This window comes from Carcharodon carcharias, chromosome 13, assembly GCF_017639515.1.
Source record: "Carcharodon carcharias isolate sCarCar2 chromosome 13, sCarCar2.pri, whole genome shotgun sequence".
NCBI lineage: Eukaryota > Metazoa > Chordata > Chondrichthyes > Lamniformes > Lamnidae > Carcharodon > Carcharodon carcharias.
Window position 1 is genome coordinate 19,096,809 of NC_054479.1, and position 13,590 is coordinate 19,110,398.

At 40.6% G+C, this 13,590-nt stretch overlaps 1 protein-coding gene across 1 annotated transcript in view; it reads left to right on the forward strand.

The window, feature by feature from the left end:
* Positions 1–5,790, forward strand: part of ptpn11a (protein tyrosine phosphatase non-receptor type 11a) — a 58,291-nt gene extending 52,501 nt beyond the window's left edge. The window contains exon 16 of the mRNA XM_041202824.1: positions 2,043–5,790. The gene's annotated coding sequence lies outside the window, so the exon portion shown is untranslated. The remainder of the gene's footprint in view (positions 1–2,042) is intronic.
* The last annotated feature ends 7,800 nt before the right edge of the window (positions 5,791–13,590 follow it).

Sequence of the window (13,590 nt, forward strand, 5' to 3'; positions counted from 1 at the left end):
TGACAAGCTTAAAGAAATCACATAACAAAATTTCAAGTTTGAAGACTTTTACTGTACCAACCAACTAAAAACATCAACAAAACATTACCTAGTAAGCAACTCTAAACCACAGAAAAGTTGATCTTCGTTAATGCTTTAACACAACCAATAACCCACACCACATACATATGCATTAGAACCAAAGCACTGTTCACAGGATTATACGCTTTATATGGAATATTCCAAAGCCGCTCCCAGCTTCCAATGGGTTCATGTCTCCCAACTTCGTGAGTGACTGTTGAAAAGCACTCCCCTCAGTTTTCAGAGAATTTCCAAACCAACTACTGGCAATAAAATCCACTGTGGTGATTTTTTTTTTTCCGCCTGGCCTTGCCAGGGCAACTCTGAGTCTTTAGATTGCCACAAGATGCGTCTCTTCAACCAGACGCTGTCATTCCTCTCACATACTGCCCAGATAGCTCATGAGAACTCGCAGTTTCTCCGTGCTGACCACACCAGTCTTCTGTCTCTCCTTTTCTGGCTAAATCTTAGAGACTGAAAGTCTATCCACAGTCAGCCCAGCTACTTTTGCCTTTATTTTCAGGTGTGAATGTTTTAACACTTTGCTCTCAGTAAGTCACAACCTGGACCTCCCTGTCCTCATAACAAGTTGTTGGGCAGAATTCTAAACAGATCACATGACCACCTTCGTTCCTTTGTTTTACCTTGAATTAAAGAGACTGACCCAAAACATGGTCATCATATAAAACCTTGCATTCTTAGCACTGTGAAAATTAAACCTAGATGTCCTTCTGTTCTATAGGGTTTAGTACCAGGCCACTTACTAAACCAACAAGGAATCATAAATGATTTTTAAAGCCTGTTTACATTGTATCTCTACACTAGCATATTGAAGTTTACATTATTACTGGTATATTTTCGTTAACATTGAGTTTTGAAGCAAGGAAGTTAGAATTTCCTCGTTTGCTTTAGATCACAGCTGGTGGTACGTGGTGACTGTTTAGGGTGATCAAGCTGGGCTGCTGTTACGTATCCCCAGCTAACGAGGAATTTGTGGGGATGGAGCAGAGCTCCAATTCAGCTTTGGTGAGGGGGTTGTGGGGGCAGATTTGCAAGCTGGGTGGGAGGGGGTGACCTAACCAGGGGGAAATCATTGATAAAATAATAGAAGCTGTTTGCTTCATTACGATCTCACCGTACTTCCCAGCCACAGGAATGATTCTTCTCAGCAATTTCACAAATTGATTTTGTTTTCTAAAGGTACTAACTGCAATACAATGAAGAACTACCTGATAGGGTTAGACAGTTAGGACTCCAGGTCCCAAAACTGTGATCCTGGCAATATTATAGGAGTATGTTAAAATAATGGCTGTTACTGGTTTAGTAGTCCAGAGGCCTGGACTAATGATCCTGAGCCACGAGTTCAAATTCCACTACAGCACGGGGAATTTCGATTCAGTAATTCAATTAAATCTGAAACAAAAAGCTAGAATCAGTAATAGTGAGAATGAAATGACTCACTAATGCCTTTAGAGAAGCAAATCTAATGTTGTTGTATGGTCTGTTTTATATGTGACTCCAGGTCCACAGCAATGTGGTTGACTCTTAACTATCCTCTGAAATGGCCTAGCAAGCTACTTGGTTGTATTCAAGAATGTGGTTCACCATCACTTCCTTAAGGGTAATCTGAGATGGGCAGTAAATGTTGGCCTTGCCAGTGATGCCCACATCCTGTGAGTGAATAAGTAAAAAGTTTGTCCTTAAAGGATTTACCTTTTTTCATTAAATGCGTAAGCACTTTCTAGACCAGTCTAAGTATCACATTACTCAGCAGTAATTTCAGTCATGTTCTTAAGTTTCGAGTAAACAGATTCTGTTGTTTGAATATAATGGCCACGGATGGAAACACACATTTTCTCTACTATACATTCAACTGTCTTCAGTTATTGGGTACACGTTTAAATGGAATCGATTCTATGTTTCCAACACATCCAGAACTTTGCTAAAAATTTATTTTTAATTGATATTCTTTTCTCCTTCAGGAACAAGTGAGGTGGCTGTGAAAAGCAGAGGTGAAATGAAAACACGTCAGGAGTGAGCAGAATGAAAAATGACCGTCGAAGGCTTAGTTCAGAGCATTGTGGAATTTATTTTCTTCCCCTCCCGCCCCTTTCCCATTTAAACACTAAAAGTGAATGGTAATCACCCTCATTTGTCTCCAAACAATATTCTCTGTGCTAGAAAATGAAGCATCACCCATACTTCATCATGCATCATTGACATTGCTTTTCAGTATTTTACTGACGTGAAACCCAAGTGCCTTTTTACAGTCACAGCCTCTCTGCAGTCATTTTTACTTCATGTACTTGAACTCATTTTAATTCTTTGTTAAATACAAAATAGTTAAAAACCCAGTGAGGGTGAATAGAAAATCATACATTAATGTGGATCTTGAAAGAATAGTTTGCTTTTAGCAACATGTCCTGTAACATTGACGTAGACCATGAGAGTGTTATGTGTTGTACATTTGGCTTTCCTTGTTTTTATTAATAGCTTAAAAAGAGGGATTGTTGGAATTTGCACATGGGATTTCCCTCTCTTTCCTCCTCTCCCTGTTAAGTTGTTGGAAGTATCGAGGCTTTTTAAAACTTTAAACTCTCATCTTTGTAAGAAAGCGATTCACTGGTCTTAGCCTCGCTGTTAGGGTTGATAATGTGTTGGAGATTAGACGTGTGCTATCCCACACGATGTGTATTGTTTCATAGCAAACATTTTAAAAATTAATTTTCATTCTGTGCCAACAAGATTGTTCTCCCTGGTAATAATGAGAAGTCAGCAGCCTCAGTCCAGTTGAGCTCTGATGAACGTAGGACCTGCTCACCAGGGAACTTGACACTCGGATAGGATTTAGGGTTCCATTTGTATCCCTCAAAGCCACAGCTATAGACGACCAATTTGACTGTCTTTGCCCTGTAACAGTTCACTCCTTTAGTACTTGGAGTAAGGCAAACTGTAGGCCTGGGATAGTCAAAGGTGTGCCAATCTCCTATAAAAGATCTTGAGCCAGAAACAAGTGATCTTCCTCCACCGTGCCTATAAAATTCGATGTCTGCCTACATGCTCCCACCTCCAAACCTGAACCCCATGCTACCCCACAGCTCTGTTTTCCTGAGGTTTTTTTCCATACGGTTTAGGTTACAAAAAGTGCATGTTCGACATCAGAGTCATAAAAAGGCATGTGTACTGTTTTGGTTCAAACATACATGTAAATTTAGATGTTATTTTCTGTGTACTTTTATATGAAATGCTCTACTTTTAAATCCTCCATGGAGCACAAATTAATATATATTCAACAGCAGGTTGAATTCCTAGTATGCAAGGAGACAATGGATTAGGTAGATGCACTTTGGAAACTAAATCCCTTGAGGACAGCACAACTTTGCTTGGTATTTTCTTGAAACTTGGCAAAGGCAAGGTTCAGCTTCTGTAGGTTTTCCCTCTCTGGTAGCCTGCACACAACATAAGAAATAGGAGCAGGAGTAGGCCATTTGGCCCCTCAAGCCTGCCCCACCATTCAGTAAGATCACGGCTGATCTGCCCCAGGCCTCAACTCCTTTTTTGTGCCAACCCCTCATAGCCCTCAACTCCCCGATATTTCAAAAATACCTCTTCTTTAAATACTTCCAGGCATCTAGCCTCCATAACTCTCTGGGGTTACTGGAGTTACTAAAGAGGTCCACCAGAGTTCAATGTGCAGTCCAAATACAAGAGAGAAAAATCAACACACCATTTTGTCCCATTTCAGGAGAAGTGAGGGATGATATCAGTGAAGAGGAGTAGGTCATCGGCCTGGGCCTCTGCACATCCATTCCTTGCAACACTGACCTTATCCCAAGTTACAAATGTGCAAGGGTGTGCATCCCTGACAAAAGCTATCCTGGATCTCCTGTAACCATGTTTGGGCAGAAGTGATTCTGCCTTCCCTTATTTCCCTGCTGCCCCTTCCCTCTTTTCATGAACAGAACTTTCTTCTAGAACCATATGCATGTGTAGGAAAATGCCATATCCCAGACACAACAGAAGCTTCTGAAAAAAAAACAATGCTGAAGATACTCAGCAGGTCTGACAGCATCTGTAGAGGGAGAAACAGAGTCAAATATGACTCAGAAGCTTCTGAAGCAATTTTAAGGTTTTAAAATGAATGGAAAAATGGTAGTGGGGGTAACCTACTTGATTAGACCATGTTAAATCTGACATAACTCAAGTAGCCTTGAGGGAACAGGTGATGCCTTGTAAGAGAACATTTGGACTTTCTCCAGGATTAAATGGGCATTGTGAAAACTGCTGTGTCCACTGTAACGGTGCAGACGCTTAACTGTCTGTAAACCACTACAGGAGCCATTGTTTGGCCTGGGCTTAAAAAAGGATCAGGAACAGACTCAGGCACATGATTAAGTAGTGTCTCAAGACAGTGGTGTGTAAGCAGAAATTTCCAACGTGCAAATGATACTTTTGAACCACAGTACAAGTGTTTTAGTCTATGTGCCAAATCTATGGGGTAAATTGACGGGACATGCAAGCTCTGCTGCACCCACCCTGCCCCCTGCTGGCAGCGTTTTGCAGGTAGCTTGCCCCTAGTGATGCTTGTGACTCGAATAGTCGTCTTGTGAAGCTGCAACTAAATACGTTGAGGATATCAAAAGAATTTTACAATTTGAAATGGGAATCTGAATGTTAAACATCTGCAGAAAACTCAGCTGAGTCAATTTTCCTTAAAGCAGTTGATGTGAAACTATTTAGATATCTAAAATGTGACCATGAATTCTATTGTATTCACTGACCGGAGTTGTTTGGAGGATCTTATGCTTGAATCAGGATTTTGTAATTTTGTGTTGTTATGAGTCCTTTATGTCCTCCTGCCCTCCAAGCTCCACGCCACCTGTAACTGATTCGCCTGAGGGTGGGTTGTGACCTGCTCCCAGGCCTCTACCATTAGCCAAGCTGTGAGCAGCCACATGAAGCACCCCAGCAATAAGCATCTTTCCTCCGTATGGCCATTGCTTCCTGCCCTCCATGTGGAGGATCCTGGCCTCTGCTCAGTTTCCTTGCGCTAAAATGTCAGACGTCAGGAAGTCCTGGCCTCGGAATGAACCTAATTGCCCAGTTGCTCCATGTTGATGCCCTAACGCACGCCACCGTTACATAGCTACTTCATGTTTTATGGTTGAGCATTGATTGAGGAGTCTTCATTCGTTTGGAATTCTGCACTCAGTTCATGAATGTGTTTACCTGAAGCTGACTATCTCATTAATGAGCTTTCAACTTCACAACACTTAAACTCAATAGTTAATATAAAAAGAAGCTGGGGGGGAGAGGGGGAATTTACTTTAGAAAGTCTTGGATGTAACCAGTTGGCCTTTTAATGTGAATTGAATTGCTCTAATGCTTCAGATTATTACATGGGCTGTTTATTCACCTGCAGAATCACAAATTGAATAAATAATTGTAGATGATCAAGAATAATGGTGCAATGACTATAAATGACATCTGCTTTTTATTATCCATCCAGTAATTTCACATTTTGTCAAAGTACATACCATTCAGATGTCTAGTTTATGTACAGACACAGTAAATGATTTTCCTATATTTATAAAAGTATATATGGGTGGTAGTCGATTTCTTTTTTTGCTAGTCATGCTGTGATTTTAAAGCTACATAAGCTGATATCAGAGTATAAATGTATTTGTAATGTATCAGATCTAAAATTAGAAATAAAGTCATTTTATATAATCTGAGTATCTGTTTTGCATTTTTTTTCTCTCTCTGCTGTTTCTGGAGCTGCTGTCCAGTACGTGAAGACCCCTGTGGGCTGATAGTATTCTGTGATACACGTGCACAAAACTCATGAAGAGCCATATAAGTTTGAATTTAGTTTAGCATGAAACTGCCAATTTCTATCAACAAATAAGGAATACCCGCCAGCCGTATATTCATAAAAGCACTCCAATCTGCATTATTCTTTTAAGGGAATAACACCTTCCTTCCACTTGTTATGTTTCAGGCTCATTATAAACTTTCCTACCATTCTCTCCCAGAACCTGGTGTAAATCTGCTTAACCTGCTCAACCATTTCTCTAAGTATTTGAGAGCAAAACTTGGCATCACCTCACCACTGATTTTTCATCTCTGCTTTTTGACTGAAGGATCTTCTCAGGATAGATAACAATGATAATGCATGTGTCATTTGACATCATCCTAACCCTGGGAGCATGCTGGGTTTTTGAGACACACCCAAGAAGTGTTAACAGAAATATGTATTACAAGTAAATAATTACCCGAACCCAACTGAGGGGAAAATAACTTCCTTTTCACTTCCAGGTAAATTGAGATGTCCACTGACTTATCCATGAGTCCTCTTGTTTATCTGCATCGGCTATTTAAGCTTCAAAGGTGCAGGACTTTTAAACCAGTGACGTTTTCAGGCTGTTGATTAATACTTCATTCTGAATAACTACTTTTTTAAAATCATTTTCTGAGATTAATGAATAAATATGTGGGTGTGGAACTGATTCATACAGACACTAGGTAGCTGGCTCAAAACCTGATCTACTCTTTTGCTCCTGTGATGGGGGACATCTCTGCACCTGATTTTCATCTAGTGACATTTCCTGGAAGTGTGAATGTGAACCGTGCACTAGTACAGAATTGGGCTCAATTGTGGATTTTTCTTCCATAGCTGAGCAAACTGCCAACATTTGTGAATGATACTTGGGCTAGATTACCAAATCCTGCTGGTGCTCATTGATTTGTTGCTGTGATACAACTCGATGTCTTCAGGAGAGGGGAGAAATGAATATGAATAATCTAATTTCTGCCTCATTACACTACAGGTGCCAGCAGCTGTCTTCACTCATTTTCTATTACCTAAGAGTTGCTGCTTTCTAAATAATTTGTAACTTTTAAAATCCTCATGTTTTGCATGGCAATCAACTTACTCTCCCCAATGTCTAACTCGTCAAATTTGATGTGATCAGTTACTGTCTGAAAGCTGTTTTCCCCCCGATGATTCCCCAGCAAGTAAAGCTATTTGCATATATTAGAAGAACATTTAGCCCTTCAAACCCATTCCATCAGCTGTATTTAACTGCCTTTGATCCATATCCCGTGAAACCCTTACCTAACAGCGATATGTCCCACAGCCTTGATTTCAATTGTCCCAGCATCTACAGCCTTTAGGGGAAAAACATTCCAAATTATACTACAACTTGTTTAAAAAAAAAAATGTTTTCTGAATTTTAAGTAGGGATCTTGACAAATTAGGAATGGTTTATTAAATAACACATGGAGTACCTGTAAATGTTATAGACCACTTGAGGTTTCCTATGCAGAAAATCTAAGAGGGAATGTGCTAAATATGCATCTGAGTGTACACCCAAATAATGAATAACATACAGATGGTATAGGAGATCCTTACATTGATGCTGCACAAATGTTCTGGCTCATTCAGGGACACAGGAATCTTTAAATAGACTGTCATTTTAATAGCCTTACAAATATTTTTTCAATGGAAATCAAGTACTTTGGCAAGAGAGGTGCTGCCTGAAAATATAGATTGTTCAACTGATAGAATTATTTAGACACTCCAGTGGTGACTTAAATAGAATCTGGTTCCTTTCATCACTGCACTAGAGGGGGAAATATATTGCAGCTGAAATTTCAAGCGTTTTACGTACTGATGGACTGGAGATGGATGTAATGGGTGAATAGTGACAGGCCCTTCAGGAGTGAAATTAGAAAACACTGCACACATACACTCACGCATACATCTGAAATTGATAGATTCTTGTTATCCGAAGGTTATAAGGAATATGGTTTGGGGGGGTGGGTATGTGGAGTTAGGGCATAGTTCAACCATAATCTCGCTGAATGATGGAACAAGCTTGAAGGACTAATTGCCCTTTTCCTGTTCCTATGAAATGCTTGTTCCTCTAAACACTGCAGCATATATGAAGTTAATGCCCAACTTAAATGTGCTTTAGGTCAATTCAATTTGTGTATCGTGCACACATATACAACAATTAATATGTAGACAGTTTTCCTCCATGTTCTTTGGTTGTTGTCCTTTCCTACATTCCCTCAGGCTATCAGCTTTTCCACAACTCCACATAATCACTCCTGAATGTAATTAGCTCCATTGTTGCTTCACATTCTCTCATCTTTGTTCCTTGGTCACTCTGTATTTTTAAACTCTCTTCACATCCCCATGCATTTCTTCCATGTTTCATATCTGTACCCCTTGGTTGTTGTTCCATCTGTCACTCTTGTACCCCTCTTTGAGCCCTTTGTAATCCACCTCTATGACACATCCCAATTAAGCAGAAATTGGGCACAATTAGATCAAAATTTCAATGCATACATTTTGTTGGCCCAAAAACATCCCAGTCTGGTTCAAATCTCATGACTATGAAGGTTGAAGCACCAGTCTTCAAGGCTTAGATTAGACATTAGTCCGGCCAACTATCTTTGTATCTGAGCTGGTTGGGATGCTCGAAACATCCTTACAACAAAGGCAACTAACTCATCAAGATTTTGTGAAGTTTTGTCTGATGTATCTTTTTTGAGAAAGGACAGGGAGATGGTTTCAGAACCTTGATTAAACAATTAAATGGAATTGGTGGAATCAATTAGGGGTAGATTGTGCATAGTCTACTGGATTGACTGGGTCAATGGTTCTTATACTCTGTAAAGGGCTCCATGGCTGTGTTTGCTACTCCACTTCTATTCCTAATGTTGTACTTCAGTCCTTTGCACACCAATCCCTGTGTGTTAGACATGACTACAGCCCTGGACACATATCTCCTCAAAACTATTAGTTGAAAATTCCACAGGAGAGTCAGAGAGTGCAGCCTCTACTGGGCTTTTCAGTGTCTGTACCTAAAGTGTCTCTACACTGTATGTTTGAAGGGGATTAAAAAATAAAGGGTCAGCTGCAGTTCCCAAGGGAACAAGCCAATAAATCCTCTTTCCATAGAAATTAGATATTTTCATTTCCCTGTACTTGTATCTCATGCATTGTGGGCAAATGAGTAGGATGGCGCATTTAATATGCATGAAACACAAGGATTTACAGAAAAACTGTAAGCTTCCAAACTGCACACTTTGTGTCTTATGTCCACTTAGGTGACATGAACGCTTCTCTACCCCAACACATACATACACACCAAATCCACAACCTTGACAACCTAGAAGGACAGGGGCAGCAGACACATGGGAACGCCACCACCTGCCAGTTCCCCTCCAAGCTACACACTATCCTGACTTGGAAATATATCACCGTTCCTTCACTGTTGCTGGGTCAAAAACCTAGAACTTCCCCATCAGCACTGTAGGTACACCTACATCAGATGGGGGAGATGGTGGCAGAGTGGCATTATCATTGGACTAGTATTCCAGAGATAAGGGTAATGCTTTGGGGGCCAGGGTTCAAACCCCATCCATGGCAGATGATGAAATTTGAATTCAATAAGAATCCAGAATTAAAAGTCTGGTGATGACCACAAAACCATTAATGATTGTTGTAAAAACCCATCTGGTTCACTAATGTCCTTTAGGGAAAGAAACCTTGCCTGGCCTATATGTGACTCCAGGCCCACAGCAATGTGGTTGACTCTTAAATGCCCTCTGAACAAGGGCAACCAGGGATGTGCAATAAATGCTGGCCCAGCCAGTGATGCCCAAATCCAGAGAATGAATAACATAACACGCACACTGTTAGCTTTAATCCTTCTGCTTGAATTAGCTTTTCTTTTCCTAACCTGACGTCCAGACTGTTTAACTGTTCAATGTTCCAGAAAGTAAAGACTCTTTTGTTTCCATCTGTAAGAATTTCTAATATTTTTTTTTAAACAAACAGAGTCAATGGCTAAGTGTGGCACAGGGTTTCTGGTGGTGATCAGCAGGGATCTGTCAGTCAGTGAGCATGCTCACAGCTGTGTGCATTCTCACAATATAAGAACTCTTTGAAGAGAGAATCGTCAGCCTTTCGGCTGTTGGGGCAGAGACTTGATACTGAACCATCCTGTGTGGGGAAGGTAGGAGCAACATAACTAAAACTGTATCATTGCTGTTAAATGCTGATAAATTCTTGGCTTATTATTGGGGTGGGTGGGGAAGGGAGCAAATATTAACTTAGCCTAAAAGGTGCTTTACCTGACAAACATTTAAGGGAATTGAAAAATACTTGTCATTGCAAATTTGATATAAAAATGTTCAGCAACAAAATGTTAAAATAATTCATTGTGCTGGCTAATTATTAGTTAAATTGGTGTAAACGGCTGTGCTTCATTACTTGTGCTAGTAACTACATACCTCAAGAGAGTGATAACTAGAGGCAGCATCCACTTACCCCCTTGCTGGTCTGTAGTCCAGAGCTTTGCAGCTTAAGATCGAGGGAGTTTGCATTAATAATAGATTTAAGTTTTTATTCATGCAGTTCTGCATTCAGGGATGGAGCGTGCTGCTGCACAACTTGAATCAGTATCTGAAGGCTGTGTGTTTTTCATTTGTTGCTGAAGAACCTAGACTCCCAAGAGATGTTGAAGCGAGAGTCTCAACACAATCTCTCTTATCTGTGTTTTCAGTCTGTCAAGCTGAAAAAGTGACAGCACAAAGTATGAATCTAAGTAGCAGCATTTTCAGGAGAATATTCGTGTTTTTTCTGTGACTGTGATGGGTAAAAATCAGTGGTGACAAGAGACTGCAGTTATCTGAATTTGTGAGTTGCATTATCAGCTCAGACATTCCTAATTCACTGATCTGCACCTAAGGCGCTGTAACCTGCACGGCTATGGACCAGGTGCTGGAAGGTGGGATTAGAATGGGCAGCTAGCTTTTTCTTTTTTCTTTTGCAGATGGCACAGACACGATGGGCTGAATAGCCTCTTTCTGTGCCATAACTTTTCTATGGTTTTATGAATAATAGCTACCTGCAAATAATGTCCAACACCTCTGTGTAGATGCATGTTTGTAAACCGTTATCTGATTTTTTTTCTCTCTCTCTCACATCCAGTTTTCAGGATCCAGTCAGTCCTGCTCTTTTGTCAGATATGTTCCCAGACAAGATAGTCAGCTGTCTCCTCCTCTAGATGTCCCACTAGAATGGTCAGGTATGGAGCCATACAGAGCAGAACTGTCCACGGTTCTGTGCTAAGGTCATTAATTTCAGCTGGATGGCAGCAGGGGTGCTAGAACAGGTCTCATGCAGTGTCCTGTAAAGAGATGGGAACATAAGATATAGGAGTAGGCCCCCATTCGGCCCCTTGAGCCTGTTCTGATAGTCAATAGGATCATGGCTGATTTGACGTGACCTTAACTGTGCTTTCCTGTCTGCCCCGCATAAACCTTGACTCCCTTGTCCATCAAAAATCTGTCTAACTGGGCCTTGAGTATATTCAATGACTCCACTGGTCACTGAGGGAGAGAATTCCAAAGGCTAACCACCGTCTGAGAAAAGAAATTCCTTCTCATCTCTGTCTAAAATGGGAGACTCCTTATCTTGAAACTGTGCCCCCAAGTTCTAAATTCCCTGCACAAGGGGAAACATCCTCTCAGCATTTACCCTGACAAGCTCCCTCAGAATCTTATGTATCAAAAAGATAATCTCTCATTCTTCTAAACTCCAATGAGTATGGGCCCAACCTGCTCAACCTTTCCTCATAAGACAACCCCTTTATCCCAGGAATCAGCCTAGTGAACATTCTATGAACTGCCTCCAATGCAAGTAGATCCCTCCCTAAGTAAGGAGAGCAAAACTGTACACAGGAGAGGGGAAATCACACAGGGGTTCTTGCTCTTGATTACTATCTCTTGACCATTGCCAGCAAATGTAGGACTGCATAGGTTGGTGGCAGACAAGAGTACCCTGTGACCTTGACGGTCTTAACACACTCACAAAAGAAGGATATACTTACATTGGAGGCGGTACAGCGAAGGCTCACAAGATGGTTTCTGGGATGAGGGGGTTGTCCTATGATGAGAAGTTGAGTAAACTGGGTCTATACTCTCTGGAGTTTAGAAGAAAGAGAAGTGATCTCGTAGAAACATATAAGATTCTGAAGGGGCTTGACATGGGTAAACACCAAGAAGTTTTTTCCCCTGGGCTGTAGAATCTATAACATGGGGCCCAGTCTCAGGATAAGGAGCTGATCAACATTACATAAACTACCCATCCTGGTTGTGGTGCAACATGCACCTTGTCACCTAACCAGAGTTATATTTCACCGCTTTTCCTGTAATTTCACCCTGGGTAATTTGCCCATTATAAAGAACAGCCTTTAATTACATTCAATGATGCTTCCCTGCAGATTAAATTCCAATAATTTTGTACTGCTTCCATCACAGGGTTATTTTGGCCTTCAATATCACTTACGATGCCTGAAGGAAGGAGAAAAATATAAGTGAATTGGCAAATTGAAAATGCAATTGCAAGACATTTGGAAGAGAATTTGGAATTCTGGGGGGGTGGGTTGCTGAAGGAAGTGGGATTAGGTGTTGGGAATGTAGGTAGTGAGGAATACAATTAAATTGTTGAAAATGGCCTTGTCAGTGACTGCAAACACAGTTAATAATCAATATTAATTGACTAGATGCACCCATAAAGAACGGACATATGGAAGAGGTAGCAGAGGGCTGGCAGTGCCCTGCAACTGTACTACGAGCTCTGAGAAGAGGGAGAGAAACATTAGGGAACCAAGAGGAAAAAGATTTAAACAAATCTTTTTATTGTAAATTGTACAACTAGCATATATCTGATGAAATAGGGAACGAGAGAAATGAATATAATCCCTGGGTTCATGGGGCAATAAATCAGGTGTTCACTCCATTGTTTCTTGAAGCATCTCAATCATTCTTTTTTAACCCTCTAATTATTCAAATACCTACATGATTCATTTGAAAAGACAATTTGTTTTAAGGTTGCATCTTTGAAATTCTCAACCCCAGAGGACTATGTGTGCGTTTGAGTATTTTCAATGGATATTGATAAATTTTTTGGCATCTAAAGGGGATCAAGGAATACGGCAATGGGATTGGAAAGTGGAGTTGAAGTAGAAGATCAGCCATGATCTTATTGAATGATGGAGCAGGCTCACGGGACCGAATGACCTACCCCTGCTCCTATTTCTTATGTTCTTTATGTTTCAAAAACAAGCTTAAGCCTCTAAGGATTTAAGCTTGTGTCACTTCCTGTGGGAATTGCCTTGTTTATGGAAAATTCTTTAGGGCTCAAGGGTTGCTCTACAGCTTTTTGCTTGTTGCTTCTCATGGTTCGGGTGGTGCGCTCAGAACCCTCCCATCCAAAGTAAGGACAATAATTTCTATTCTGCTGAACCTCAATTAGCCACCAGGTTCTGTTGCCCCTTCAATGAATAATAACATTTAATGACAAATCTGGAGTGTCCACATCTCCTTTTAACAGGCGTTTTAAATTAGCTTCTCTTTTTTAAAATTTGTATTGTTTTAAATAAAAACTGGCGGCCCTAATTTCCACTGGGAGTTCATCTGAAACCTCAGCTCTGGCTGGGCTTCAACCCA